This window comes from Lontra canadensis, unplaced genomic scaffold (assembly GCF_010015895.1).
Source record: "Lontra canadensis isolate GAN:19392208 unplaced genomic scaffold, GSC_riverotter_1.0 scaffold15, whole genome shotgun sequence".
Lineage (NCBI taxonomy): Eukaryota > Metazoa > Chordata > Mammalia > Carnivora > Mustelidae > Lontra > Lontra canadensis.
Window position 1 is genome coordinate 14,312,797 of NW_022631009.1, and position 15,325 is coordinate 14,328,121.

A 15,325-nucleotide genomic window follows, 5' to 3' on the forward strand; every position below is an offset into this window, starting at 1 on the left:
ACAAGGACTAAATGAGCTGAGTAAATCCCCTTTCTTCCACCCTTGGGAGCATTAGCTGGACAAAACAGACATCCTAGTGATTTACAATCTGGACAGCCGTTCCCACAGACGTGACAAAGTATTTCTCACAGGGCTTTTCTCAGCTGTTGCTTTTTCCTGACGCAAGTGTCAAATGTTCTGGCAGGTGAATTCTGCATCCCTGTGGTAGCCTTGGGCATTGGCATTTGTAAGCCCGTATATTTCTGTCATCTCCTGCGTGTCAGAGCTCAAAAGAGCTCACCCGTGGGTTAGAGCAAAGACAGCTGTTTTTGTCCCTGGGGGAAAATGCAATTAAGAAACTTTGTAGCACACAACTTCAGCATTTCTTTTGGAGAACAAGTGGGAGAGTTGGAGTCCAGGGGTTCAGTCCAGGGCAATGGACTCTCTAGAACCAGACACACAAATCTAAGAAGCTTAAGGAGATAGAAGGTAAAGGGATGATAAAAGATCAGGGCCTCATTTCATGCCTTGTTTCGCCCAAATCTTTGTCTGATATAGCACCCAGAAACTGCATCTTTTCATTCTGTCTGACAAAGCACAGGGATGGAATTAATTTCTAATGCATTTTATGTTCTATAAACATAGCAGAACTGACTGGAATAGAAGGAAACAAGTGTGTGTGTGTACATATGTGTGTGTGTGTGTTCATATATATATGAACACACACATTCATATATATGTTACATATATTATGTATGCATATAGTTTATATACATTTAAACACATATATACATACACATATGTGTGTATGGGCATGCGCGTGTATCTCAACACTCGTCTTACTGGCTTAGTCAGCTGCCAATTGAAATATCTGACACTTTAATGGAAGACAACTAGTTTGAAAAGTAGAAAAAGCACTTTTCAAACATAAAAGAGTAGGTAAAACCATCATTCGGTTGAAGCGACACTTTATACACTGAAAGAAATAGAATATATTTAAATCAGAAATTACCTTGGACTTAAATTTCCATACCCCTCATTTGGGTAAAGAAACTGCGGCTCAATAAAGTGAGTTGACCAAGGTCTTAGCTGGTTAGTGAGAATAGAAAGTTTGGTGGTTATCAAACGAAGAAGTCATTTTTCCAAAGCATGGTGCTGGGTACCTGTGGCTCCAGAGGGGAAATGAACACGCTCTACTCAGTTTCTTGGAGGGGGAGGCTATGGTTTCTCACAGGGAGGACGGTGCTAAAGGATCCCGCCAGGTACCGCACATGTGTGGTGGTGGATAAACCCAGGAGTGGAAGAGTTCATTCAGGTACAATGTTCAGAGCAAAAACAGGAGGCACAAAAGCCAGTCTCCTCATGAAAATTCCAAGATTCTTTCTACAAGGCTATCTCAATCAATACTTACAAAAGAAAAACAACTTCATATAATATCCACAGGATTGTATTGTTCAATCTTGTGAGAGAATTTTACGTGAATGAAAAATGTCATATACCAAAATGCTCTCAAATCTCATACTTGTACTGGCTACTGTAAAGCCAATTTGGGTACACAATCCAAATATGCCAGGCCGCAGCCCCAGAGAGATCACATTTCCCTTTTATATTCAAACTGTTACAGTTGGAACCCTCTCGTCTTTTTGATGTGCAAATTTTCCAGGTTGTCTTAGCTGCTATAATAGAAAACTGCAGATTGAATGGTTAATACACAACAGAAATTAATTTCTCAGAACTCTGGAGGCTTGAAGTCTAAGATAGGGGCTCTGGCAGATTAAGTGTCTGAATTCAGTGTCTGAATTCAGTGTCAAGAGCCTCCTCCTGGCTCATAGACTGCAATCTTTTCTCCATGTCCTCCCATGAAGCAAGGGGGCAAGGGAGCTCTCTGGGGCCTCTTTTATAAGGGCACTAATCCCATTCATGAGGTCTTTGCTCTCATGACCTAATCACCTCCCCAAAGCCCCACCTCCTATTATTACAGATGGTCCTTGACTTATGATGATTTGACTTGTAATTGTTTTGCTTTACTCATGGTGTGAAAGCAATGTAGAAACATACCTGGAATTGTGACTTGGATCTTTTCCCAGGCTAGCCATATGCCACAGGACCCTCTCTCATGATGCTGGGCAGTTAGAGGGCCCGCTCTCAATCAGCCACATGATCATGAGGATAAACAACCAATACACTAACAACCATTCTGTACCCAGGTAATCATCCTGTTTTTCACATTCAATACAGTCTTTAGTAAATTAGATGAAATACTCAAGACTTAATTATGAAATAGGCTTGTGTTAGATGATTTTGCCCAGCTGTAGGCTAATTTAAGTGTTCTGAGCACATCTAAGTTTGGCTAGGCTAAGCTGTGATGTTTGGTAGGCTAGCTGTGTTAAATGCATTTTCAACTCATGATATTTTCAACTTGTGATGGGTTAATTGGGATATAACCTCATCATAAGTCAAGGAAGACCTGTATGGCTGTAGGAGTCAGGATTTCAACATAATGGATTCTGGGGGTACATTCAGTCTCCAGCATATGTTTTCACTTCTAAATATCTCAGCATTTTCTGTGCTCCCTAAATCCTCCCTTCACCACCCATCTGATTCTTGACCCTATAATCTGCTTCTTTTCATCCCAGAAGCCCTTCCCCCTTTGCTTGTCACAACATTGTAGAAATGAGCTAGTATTTTAAAAATCCTAATAATGAGACAATCTTGAGAATAATCCAGACACTGCATAGTCCTCAACACTGTATAGGTCCTTTACAATACAGGATCATATCATGTCCTTGGATCTCAGGCCATTTGCTCAGAGCTATAGATTTATACTATACCCAACTACTGTTCATGCTCCAGATACCTCAGACCTCCAGGTTTAGACCAAAGGGAGCCTAGGCTTCCGGGAAAGAAGAAACTATTTCCCTCACCCTGTTCTAAAGCTCATGCAGGAATGACTTCTTTCTAGAATGATTGACAACTGAAATGTCCATTTCCTTCAGATGCAAACCCATTCCTATCCACAAGGCTGTGGCTGAGCTGCTTACAAGACATTTCTATGGTGACTAATAGCATGTTTCCCAAAGTCCACATTCTCTAGCTTGTCCCCAATCTGCAGGACATCAATAGCCCAATGGAAGTTGGGTGTTGCCAAAACTAACATTATTCTGTGACGGGCAGAACAGTGTCTTCCAAGGATGTCTACTCCTAATCCCTGGAGCCGTCGAATGTGTTCATTCACTTACATGGCAAAAAGTACTTTGCAGATATGATTAAGTTAAAGACCTTGAAATGAGCGACGTGTCCTAGATTATATGGGTGGGCTCAATGTAATCACAAAGATCCTTAACCACAGAGAAACTTTCCTGGCTGTCTGAGGTAGATAGGACTACAGAAGAGGGCTTAGAGAGATGCAATATTACTCACTTTGTTGTAAAGAAAGGGGCCACAGCAAAGGAATGTGGGCAGCCTATAGCAGTTGGAAGAGGCAAGCAGAATGGATCCTCACCCAGAGCCTGGCTAAGGAATATAGTTTTGCCAACACCTTGATTTTACCCCAGTGAGACCTATATCAGACTTCTAATCTATAGTCTGTAAGATAATAAATTTGTGTTCATTGAAGCCATTAAGTTTGTGATAATATGTTACGGCAGCAATAGAAAACTACTGCCTTATTCCTTTTCAGTCTTTCCTCATCAAGGCTGCAGAAGACATGGAGGCCCAGTCTCACCTAGGAATACACTAGTCAGGTGTATTATGCTTGTTACATTGGTAATGTCAGTTCATCTTGGATGTGGTGTAGGAAATTCTGATAAGCAGCATTCTGTACTAAATTTAGTCATTCTTAGGCTCAAGAAAATTATCTTAAGAAGAAGAAGAAAATGATCTAAAACAATAAATAAGGTTGAAGTCCATAGGGAGAAAATTTAAATCAGTTAGAAATAACTTCTCTAATCCAAGGGTGCTCGACTTCGGCATTATTGACATTTTGGGCCAGGTAATTCTGTTAGGTAGGGCTCTCCTGCTCTCTGTAGGATTTTTAGCAGCATCCTCTCCTCCACCCACTAGGTGCCAGTAGCAAACCTTCTCCTGTGACAAACAGACACTGGCAACAGTTCCCTAGGAGACGAAATCATTCGAGGCTGAGAACCAACATTCTACCCCAGTGATATCTTGAAGGACAAAGAGCTGTCTTGGAAGGATAACCTTACTATTCTAGGATATGAAAGTGTTCCGTGAAGAAGTATACACTGGGGGGATATCTGTTGATCCCAGAGGCCTTTACAGGTTCAGTACAAGGAACACCCAGTGTCAGGGACACAGATATTCATTTCAAAGTAACTTATACTAGGACCTTTGTGAATAAATTATCAGTATGATCTTTCGCTATTAATACGAGGTCTCTTCCCATGAGTCAGTCGTTTTTTGTTTGTTTTTTTTTTTTTCTGGCAAGCTGACTCAGAAGGGCACCAAGTAGAGCCGGGCAATGTGGCTTTACTTGCAAGGACGTGGCATGACTTCTGAGGAGATCACACACTCACACAACCAGTTGCAGGTGGCGTCGAGTTACAGAGCACAGGCTAGTGGGCAGGAAGGGGACGTCGCCATAGAGTCCCTTACTGAGAGGGGCAGGGGCTTCAAACATAGCTCAATTCATCTGGGTTGAAGCTATTAAATGGGCTGCATTCTCAGGGGAAAAAATAATCCATTGAGTGACATGTCATACACAACCAGTCCCAGACTTTCATTCCACACAGGAAATTCAGCTACTTAGCCCTACGTGCGGGCACCTCAGGCTACCGCGTGCCCAAGACATCAGAGGTTACCTATTCTTCTCAAATACAGTAACGATCTAAAAATAGGGAAGTGATTTAAGAACTAAACAAAGCAACTGAGTTGGTTGTTTATAACCTGTGAATAAGCCAGCGCATGAATTCAGCTGATAACAATCTGAAAGTGAGGAATTCAGCTGAGAGCAAAACTTAATACATTATCGTGATCATATCAACCCAAATTAATAAATAGAACAGACGGTCCAAGGCTCTAGTATACAGCAAAATGGCTAAGAATTTGGGTGACATTTCTTTCTGACCATCAATAAAGTCGGCTGCGTCTCTTTTGCGGGACAGAGATTTTAAAACTGAGATTTTCTTTAAAGAACATTTGTAATGTCCAGTTGCCACATGTAGTAATAGTCTATGGAAGTTCTATTTTGGGAATGGGAAAGTGAGTTCAAAGTGAAAGGCAAATGAGTCATTCTCAGCAGAGTTCTATTTAAGATGGTTTTTATAAATACACTCCCTGTAATTAATAATCATGACACAATTAGAGAAAAACATCCCCATTTCTCTTTCAAAATAATTAGCAATTCCCACTCTCCCTGTAGATTAATTCAAGGTGGCCTCTCAATTACCTCCCCATTAGAGGCACTATGGTCACAAGTTACAGCTCTCTCCAGACAGTTCAAGGTCCGTTAGACTGGAGGGAGATTAAGTCCCTAGATGTTTCTCCAGAATGAGAACCCTTGAATGGAAGTTTCAAGGAATCAGATTTCAGAACAAAATACAAAAAACCTTTCGCTGTTCTTGTGTAATGAGACTAGTTTAGCCATAGGCCGAGCTCTACTGGGGCTCAGCTCCAGCGGGGGCTGTGGCGTCATTTCTTTCCAGCAGTGCATGCAAGAGCCCTGGTTTCAGTGAGTGGCTAGACTGGCAGCCTCTTCATGCTGTCAGGGTCTACACTCCAGCATCTGGAGGTGGCTGTCTGCTGGGGCTCCCAAGTCCTGGGTTCTAAGACATCAGATGACTCTCTCAGCCCCAGAGGGACCTGACATGGCCTTAAAGAGCAGAGATAGGAGGCTTGTCCTGTTTTCTGTGCTGGGACCCCTGGTCATAATGGACCACAGGCTCTCTTAATAGCACAGGGTAGCATGGTATGAGGAACAGTCCATGGTCTATTCTTCTGCTCCTTACTCCCCTTTTCAGCAGCAAAAAAAGTTTTTATAACCCAATTAAGGTCTCATTCCTAATAAGTCAGGTCCTCTATCAATCTCCGTGAGTCAGCTCAAAAATTTGTCTCTATCCTATTCCCTAAGTATCTTATAAACTGAAATCAGTCATTCAACACATATGTATTAAGAACCTGTTTGTGTCAGGCACTGTAGCGGGCATTGAGAATAAAGGGATGAGCAAAACAGGGTGGTCCCTGCCTTTGAGGGTATTAATAGTCAAATAAAGGAGGTAGGAAATGAGCAAGCACTACAGGAGCATCTGGTGGCAGCCTCCCACCTATGCAGGTGAAGGTGGGAGGGCTGGGGGGCAACTGCCAGAGCCAGGGGCCTTTAAGCTGAGAACTGAGGAAGGAGTGCGGATAGGGCAAGGAAAAGAATGAGTGTTCCAAACAGTGGAGGAAGCCTGAAGGCCAGAAGTTAGCAGAGCTCTCTGCTTTTTCAGAAGCAGCAGAAGCTGCCCATGGTTGGGCTACAGAGAGGTGGGGAGTCTTGTACACTCAGGGTGGAGAGAGGGGTTGAGGGCCTTCTTCTTGGTGATTGTGTGGTGTGATCACATTAAACCTATTATACTGGGAAAAGGGAAAACACAGCCTGAAGGGCTATAAAACAACGTATCCCAATACCAGTGTGCATCTCTTCCTCGAGCAAAGTCCTGTCCCTGCAGAGACGGCCCAGGAGATGATCTGTCTGGCCACACAGCCTAGAGGTCACCGTGAGAGTAGAGCCAGTGACTGTCTCTCCATCCCATCTCTCTGCAGTCCCCACCAAAGGGGGGGAAGCTTTGCTAGCAAGCTGCTACCCTCTCCCAGAGAGGGACTACTGCCGAGGTATGTGTACAGCACAGTCTCCAGGTCCACCACCTCCCGACTCTGGTACCACCCTGCTGGAATGCTCCCAATACACAGACTCGAGCAGGGACTTCAGTGGGACATGCCCATCTGTCAGTGTTGTTCTTAGGACACAGCATCACCTGGAGAGGGAGTTTGGAGAGGGGAATATTAGTGAGATGGCCTGTCCCTTCCATACAGCTTTATGCTCACTTTCCCCCTTGGGACTGACTGGGAACGATATCCTGGAACGACAGATAGCAATTCCAGCCTCTTTCCTGCACACTCTACCCCAGGTTGCATGACATGGGTAGGTGGTGAGATAGAGTGGATGCAGCTGTAAACAATGCGATCTCCCCAATCTCTAATTAGGGCCTCTGCCACACCCCTGCATCATGCAGCTAACCGAGGGATGAAGAGAAAGCTTTCTCTGATTCCCACTTTTAGCCACTACCATGAGTTCAGAGTCTCATGGGTGCAAGTGGGTTTTCAGGGCCTGCCTCTCCCATGTTTCTCAGAGCAGGCAGCTTTCCCGGGGCTTGGCACACATGCCCCCAGGGAATACCTCCTGTTCTGAGTAAAAGGGATCCACTTGGTTGCCAAAGAATCTTGGTGGGCACAAGGTGGCCATCCAGCGGTGATCACAGATAATGATGATTAGCTCTGGGAACCACACCTGGGAAAAGAAGGTACAGTTTTATGCAGCTAAAAGTAGGACTTGTTTGGTAGAATTTGAAATTGATCATGATGTTAACAAGTGAAGGTTTATTGTTTAGGTGTGATCATAGGTTACAGATATATTAAAAAGAATCTTTTAGAAAGACCGGCTGGGCTGAAATATTAAGATAACCACATGCTGTCTAGGAATTTATCTCAATATAATCTGACAATGGAAGGAGAGTGGGGATGTTTGAGGTTAGACAAGCTTAGCCATTAGCTCATGACTGTTGAGCCTACTTGGCAGAGATCAGGGTGCATAAGACTTATGATACTATAATCTCTACTTTTGTTTGTTTTTCACCTCTTCCCTACTCTGCAGTTTCAAAGAACATATCTAGTAAATATGAAAACTACCAGAAAGGTTTAGGACAACTGAAATCCTTTAATAAGGTATTGATAAATGGCATTTCACTAGGTCAATAAAGGCAGAACAAAGTCTCCATAACATACTTGAACTCGAGCAAACCAAAGATAGCTTTTGGAAGACCTTCTGCTGTGGATTATAGGCATAGAAAATTTAGGCTTGAAAATTAAAATTAGATCACATACAAAGAAGGGAAAATCAATAGGAAGATCTTAAGTAATAGACATTCTTTCTTGGCAAGAATAATGTTAGATTCATCAGATAATCAAGATTGAACAACAACAATAAAAAACATTTATTCATTTTCTGAAAAATTTTGAGTCCAGTGCTGCTAGAGGGCAGAAACAGAATTCAAAGTAACCTCCAGGTCTCCCCAGCTGGTTTCTGGGTAAATGAGAGATAATATAAAACCTCTCAGAATCATTCTGTCTATTATGCTGTTGGCGGGTTTGGCTCAAAAAAAGCAGACATAAGTTTATTATCAAAAGGATGGGAAATACTCAGTTCTCAATCAATGGTGTAGAGATGTGCAAGATTCAGGAAGTGGATCCTAACCCTCAGGTGGGGTTCACCCATAAAATGTAAGAGAAAAGGAGAGAATACAGTGAGCTGGTCATTTCATTCTAACTTAGAATTTAGATGTCTATCACAATCCAAATTCTCAGTTCAGTAAAAACTGCCAAGGTTTTCATGTTACACTTCATCTGCCACAAGGAGCTCAATCAGGACACAGACAGGTACTGACCACTTGAGCAAGTGCCCTGGTCACTTTCAGGTAGGATCTGAGCCTAAAATGAACTATTGGGTGCCCCTTGGATGCTAATATGTCACCAATATTATTGAATATAAACTTTTCAGCACTCTTATTTTCTTTCCATTTTACAAATAAGGAAACCAAGGCACAGAGAGTTTCAGAAAGTCACCCAAAGTCATATAACTAGTAGATCATAAGTTTGGATTTAAAACAGATCTGACTACAGAACACATGTCTGTTGCCACCACACAAGCCCATTTTATTAAATACAATGGGGACTATAAAATGTACCCGAGACTGTGTTCTCTCTGGCCCTGACTAAGTAAATGCATACTCTTTTGTTGATCCATCAAGCAAGTCATCCAATTACGTCCTTTATCCCTCACTACAATTAATTTCTAGTGCTGTGAAATTCCTTTCCTTCCAGAGGCTAATCAGGACTCCAATCTGGAAGATGGCAAAGAGCCACTCTTACATTTAAAAGTAATACTTGTTTTTCACACACATATACATACATGCGCATGCGCGCGCGCGCACACACACACACACACACACACCTGATTTTGATGGTATGAAAGCCAGACACTATGGGAAAAGAAACCCTGGAAAGGGTGCCTGTGATAGTGAAAATTAATTTCTGATTAGAATTCAGGAAAGAACCCAATCTAAGGCAAAGCTGACTTGTTAATTTGCCAGAGAAACTACTCATTTCCTGTCCAGGAAGGAAATAAATCTAGACCTGCAGGTATGCGTGCAAGATGGCCACACATGACTTGAGAAAGAGGTAAGAAAGAAGGAACTCTTTTCATACAGGGTCTTTCTTAGGAATAAGAAGCAAGGCCAATCTTTCCCTGGCAAGCTCAAGCTCATTAGCTCTGTGTTGCTAGCCTCATATGTGATCACTAAAATTTATTGTATAATATATAAGTGGATCCAGTTACAACGTCCTTGTTAACTCTAAAGAACAAGGTATTTGGCAGAAAACCAAACACAATCTTCCCCTTAGAGAGGTGTAAATATTTATCTCCCTAACCCCATTGGAAAAACAATCTTGTAGCTAATAATATATTCTATGCAAAGACTTACCATTAGAGTCACTAATTAAAAGGCATCTTCTCCATGATATAACTTTTGAACTAGCTGATCAGAAGCATTTAAAGGTAAAATAAGGCATCTTGTTTTCCAGTTTTTGACACTTAAGGGCGATTTACACCAAGTTTCTTCACGTAATTAAGCATGTGGGAAGGACAATTAGTGGCCCAAAGCATGTTCTCCCTCACAAATCTTTCACAACACTATGAGGGAGTGGCACAGATGAGTGATTATAAGTTCAATTAAGGAATTGAAGTTTATGCATTTTTTTTTCTTAAAACAGAATCATGGGGTTTTCCCCAATAATATCACTCTTGTTAGCTTGTATTTTGTTTAATTCTGGATTTTGATTGATTTTACATGATAAAATTCCAGTTCAAGGTAGCCTAAATAAGAAAAGGAATTTATTAGTTAGCATAATTGAAGAGGCTTAGAGGAGTAACATCTTCAGATATGACCTGATCAAGATGCTGAAACAGTGTCATGAAGACTTTTACTCTCTCAAACTTCTTTCTTTGCTTTCCTTGATGTTGATTTCATTCTCTCCCCATGAAGTAGCAAAACAGCTTACCTTACCACTTAGCAACACCAATAGAAATCAGACATTTCCTTCCCATTATTCTAGAAAAACTTGGACTGAGTCTCTATCACTGGGGTCACTTGTCCATTTTTGCCTCCCCGGGTGATAAAATATGCTGATTTGTTCAGTCACTCCCTCCCCTGGAGAGGGGGAACTGGGTAGGTAGTGGCTCCCACTCAATTACATGGGCAGAGAGCAAGACAATTACTGAAAGGCAAAATGAAAACAAAATAAAACAAAAGATAAGATGAGATGCTGGTTCTAGAAAGAAAACTGAAAGCCAAGCAGATAAAACCAAGAGTAGTCAACTCCATACAACAATACAGAAGGTTAGCAAAAGCATTTGTCCACTGCATCTAACAAACAAACTTATTTTATGTTTCATGCTCTTACAGGACAATACCAGCAATTACACTATGGTAGTAATGTGGATTAGAATCTTGTAAATCCTAACAATTTATTTTCCCATTTTATTGACAGATAAATTTTGAATAAGGAAGAGAGCACAGGAAAATGCAGGGAGAGTAAGTACTATACCCACATCCATATTGACTCTGATGCCATTTTGGTAAACTTTGCTTAAATTTACGTCCAGATTTTTTTTTTAAGTGTCATCTATCATATGTGTGAAAACAGATAAAGGTATGAGACCTGTTCTAAGACCTCTGAAGAATAAGCCATATGGTAGCCCATCTCTATAGGAGGAAAACTGGAAAAGTTCTGGTTGCTTAATTTCTGTTGTTTGGGTTTATTTTGGAATTTTTTTTCTCAGATTTCCAACCAATACTGGCATATAATGTAGGAATTGCCAAGGATGTTAGTGATATCAACAGTTAATTTGCAGAAAGATCCATGCTTCAAAATAAGGGTAGAAATGAATGACTTTCATTGCTTTATGCATGCAATTGCCTTTTAGTGTCCCAGCATAATTCTATCTTGTTTAATACTGTCATAGAATAAGGTAGCTGATGTAGGAAATTTTTCCAGCTACTTGTTTAAATTATGTGTTACTTTGCCACATTTTTCTAAAGTGCATTATTTTATTTAGGAGCTTAACATACATACTGGAGCCAGAGATAAAAATATTAACTTAATTAACATGTCAAAAATTGGCAGTCTCGGGTCTCATAACTTACTAAGCATTGTATGGATCTTTAGCCAATGTCTTCAAACTCACATGGAATTGGGAGCTGTGTCTGCTGTGTCCTCCACTGCCAGATGGTCAATTGACTTCTTGGTGCTATAAGCACTTCTTCCTCATTGCAATTTCTGACCTGTGCTAGACAGAGTAACAGGTAGCTTGTTAGTATTTATCTAAAATAAGAGTACATAGATTGCGTGTGATAATTTAAGGAGTTCTGCAGCAAGCAAGGTACAAGAGTTTCAGTGGCAGTCAGAGTTAAGATCCACAGGATTCAAAAATCATCTACCGGTGTACTTAACTTCAAACTCCCCAAGTTGTATACATTAAATATGTACAACTTTTTACAATAAAGTGGTTAAAATTTTTAAAATAAAAAAAAACAAAAAAAAAACAAAAATCATCTACCACTTTTTCACTTCACTTTTCTTGCGAAACTCAAATAACCTGAAAGTCTTCTGTAAATTATGAAACATTATCCAAAAATAAAATGTTGCTGGTATTATTTTTCCATGAACTTGGTTTTACTTGTTACTGAAAACCATCCAGATTCTTTGGTTTCTTTTTCCTTCATGTATCCTTCAGAGATAAATCAAAACAAGTCACATTTTGTTTTATTCAATCAAGTTTTTATTTGCATTTGATTTTTCCAAAATCCAAGTTCTGAATTGTTTTTGGATTTGTTTTGTGGGATTGTGTTACATATTCTATAAAATTTGGGGATCTTAAGGAATGAATATTTGCTCAGAGGATCTAGGGGACAGGTTTACAGCATTTTAATAAGTAGATTTGACTGATCTAGGGAATCTACTTCCCATATCGATCTAATAAAAGAGTCAAGGAATGAAATAAGGATAGGGAATATTAAGAGGTCTCTTTGAGACCAGCCTTTTCTTTACTGGGTAGAGAGTCAAGGTATGCTTGACTGTTAAGTTTAGCAAATAAAATAAAAGGCCAGTTAAATTTGATTTTTGTATGAAAATGAATAAATTTTTAGTGTAAGTATTGCCAACTGTTATGTCCTGTACTTTATCTGGCAACTGTAAGGAAGACATTGCTTTTAAGATTCTTAAAAGACCCCTTACCTACTTGAAAGGGACCGTAAGTAGTCTTAACAAAACTGTAACTTTCAGGTGATCTTTACCCAAAAGTGAGATACTTTTACCATCTAGAAAAGGATTCTGTGGGTTGACCAGGATCATCTGGGATGTTCTCCTCCAGTGTCTCTCATGTAAGTGCAATTATATGGCTGCTGGGGCTGGAGTGATCCAAAAACTCAGCTGAGCTGGAGACCCAAGAGACCTCACTCACATAACCAGCTACTGATGGGGAGCTTTGTTGACACTATTGATTAAAGTCTCTACATTATTGCCAATCCTCATGGCTTAGGCTCCTCCTGGCATGATGGCTGTGTTCCTAAAGAACATCCCAAGAATGAGTGTTTCAAAGCTAAGTCTCTTGTTTTTGCCTTCAAAGAAAGCAAACTCAGTGATACTGTTGATACCAGCAACACTCATGTCTTAGAGATGTTTAATATCACAGAAGATGTTGCACAGCTTCTGCTCTCTAGGAACACGCGGACTTCAATAACTACGAGTAGAAAGACATAGAAGAGAGGTCAAAGAGTAGCAGGTAAAACGAGGACTGAACAAAGGGTCAGAGGGACATGTGCGCAGGCAAGTTATAGACAGAGCAGTGCTGGCCAGTAGTGGGTGGGTACCAGATAGACTGGGAGAGCTATGGATTATGGATTGATAAATGGATTATCTAGGGTAATTATGAGGAAAAGGAGAGGTGGTTTAATTAAGAAATAAGTTGACCTCTGAGGAAGAAAACTTGAGAACCTAAAATACAGTTAAAAAAATCTTTTTATACTTTAGACCCTATAAGGGACTAAAATATAGTAGGTTTGTGGTTTAGCCTTTCTTAAAGGAAGTAAAATTTTGTTTGATTTTATTTATACTTTTTTTTCCCATTTCTTTTTTTTTTTTTTAGATTTTATTTATTTGACAGACAGAGATCACAAGCAGGCAGAAAGGCAGGCAGAGAGAGAGAGAGAGGAGGAAGCAGACTCCCCGCCGAGCAGAGAGCCCGATGCGGGGCTCGATCCCAGGACCCCGAGATCATGACCTGAGCTGAAGGCAGAGGCTTAACCCACTGAGCCACCCAGGCGCCCCTTTTTTCCCATTTCTATCAAGTCTTTGCCTAGTCACTTTAAAGTAAAAGGCTACTTTCACTTAAATGCACTAAATATGTTAATTTAACCATAGATATTTGCCTCTAGCACAGATCTTGGCTTACACCTTGAATTACAACATTCACTGCACTGCTGTTTCCCTTCCATATTTCATGAAAGTCCCAAGTATAAGCTGAGAGCCCCAAAGGCATTCAGGAGCTTGACTGAGTCTAATTCCACTCTATCAAAAGTTTCTAATCACAAGTTCTTGACATGCTTAAGATACATCGAGTGTACAGACAATGTTTGATGGAGGCTCCCTGTGATTGTAGGTTAGCCCCAGAGGCTGCTTTTGGGTAAATAAATATTAGGTCTGTGAGAAGGCTACCTTTCCCAATGATAACACAGCTGCCTGCTGAGCAGAGCAGTTGGTGGCTGAGTAAGAATATGTTCTGCCTGCTGCTATGAAACGTGAAAGGAGGTCGCTGATAGCTCGACTTGCCCTGAGACACTGCAGAATAGAAAGGTCAAGAAACTCAGTTGTAGATCTGGTCTAACATGCAACTGAGTTGTTTCTGAAAGGCAAGCCCAGAGGGAGATTACAACAAGAGGGAGAAATGAGATCCTATTGTCCAGCCAGTGACTGAAAAATCAGGCTGTGATCTCCGAGACTGTCCCTGTATCAGAAAACAGGAAATTTCACCGACAGCATTCAGTAACGGGACCTGGAAAGTCATTGAGCAGGGCGTGAAAAGTAACAGGGAGTACATTTCACGCTAAATCAGAGTATATATGGCCTTGGGGGGAAAAAGACTGGTAGTCATCAGTCAGCAATATATGCCTCCTGTTGATGTGGCCTAGCCATGAGCAACTAGAAGAAAGTTTTATTTGGAAAATGGGGCTTGGGAATGCAAATGAGTTAAGGTGATAAAGGGGGAATAATCAATTTGACTCTATAGACCATAAACGTTGAGATTAAGCTTTCCTAACATAGCATTTCTAAACAGCCTTGGCGTCAGATAATCATACCTGAATATCTAGTCTTCAGTCTCCTTCTCTTAGAACTAGTCTTGACATTGGAGACATTAGATACTGCTGGAAATTTACAGTGGATCTTTGCTACATGAATTGTTGCCCTAACCTTGTCATATCATCCTTGTGGCAGAAGGATAAGGGAGATTCCTTTGTAGGTATTTCAAACATCATTTTCTGGTCCTCCCTCACTTAAAGTAAAATAACTCCTAGAGGTTTACCTAACTCACTTCAGACAGCGTCTTGTTTAGCTTCCAGGGAAGATAAAAAAAACTCTTCATGCCTGTGTGTCTGAGGTCAGCTTATCGTAACCAGCCGGACTGGCCACTCGGCAGCCAGCCCTGCATGCTCTCAGCGGTCTTTCCCATAGCACTTCTGCTCTCCTCAGATGTCTGCTCAGAGGCAGACAGAGGCATAACCCTTCTTTTCTGTCTCCCTTTCTTTCCTCCACAAGACTGGTTCAGCAGCTCCACGAAGGTATTTGGATTTCCAAAGACCAGACCCCATGAAGTGGCTTTCCAGGTGGGAACTTGACAGAGCAGAGGCAGATTAGTGGCATTTCTGGGTCTGAGAGGAAAAGGAACGAAGTGCACCTGCAGCACAAAGACGGACCTCGGTCCCTCTTCAGACAGCTTCCGGCCACTTGAGTCACTGAA

General features: G+C 41.1%; 1 long non-coding RNA gene across 1 annotated transcript; it reads left to right on the forward strand.

The window, feature by feature from the left end:
• The first annotated feature begins 2,070 nt into the window (after nt 1-2,070).
• Nucleotides 2,071-15,325, forward strand: LOC116868316. Its single transcript, XR_004382796.1, has 3 exons — nt 2,071-2,186; nt 10,801-10,844; nt 15,124-15,325. It is a non-coding gene; the product is annotated as an uncharacterized LOC116868316 (long non-coding RNA).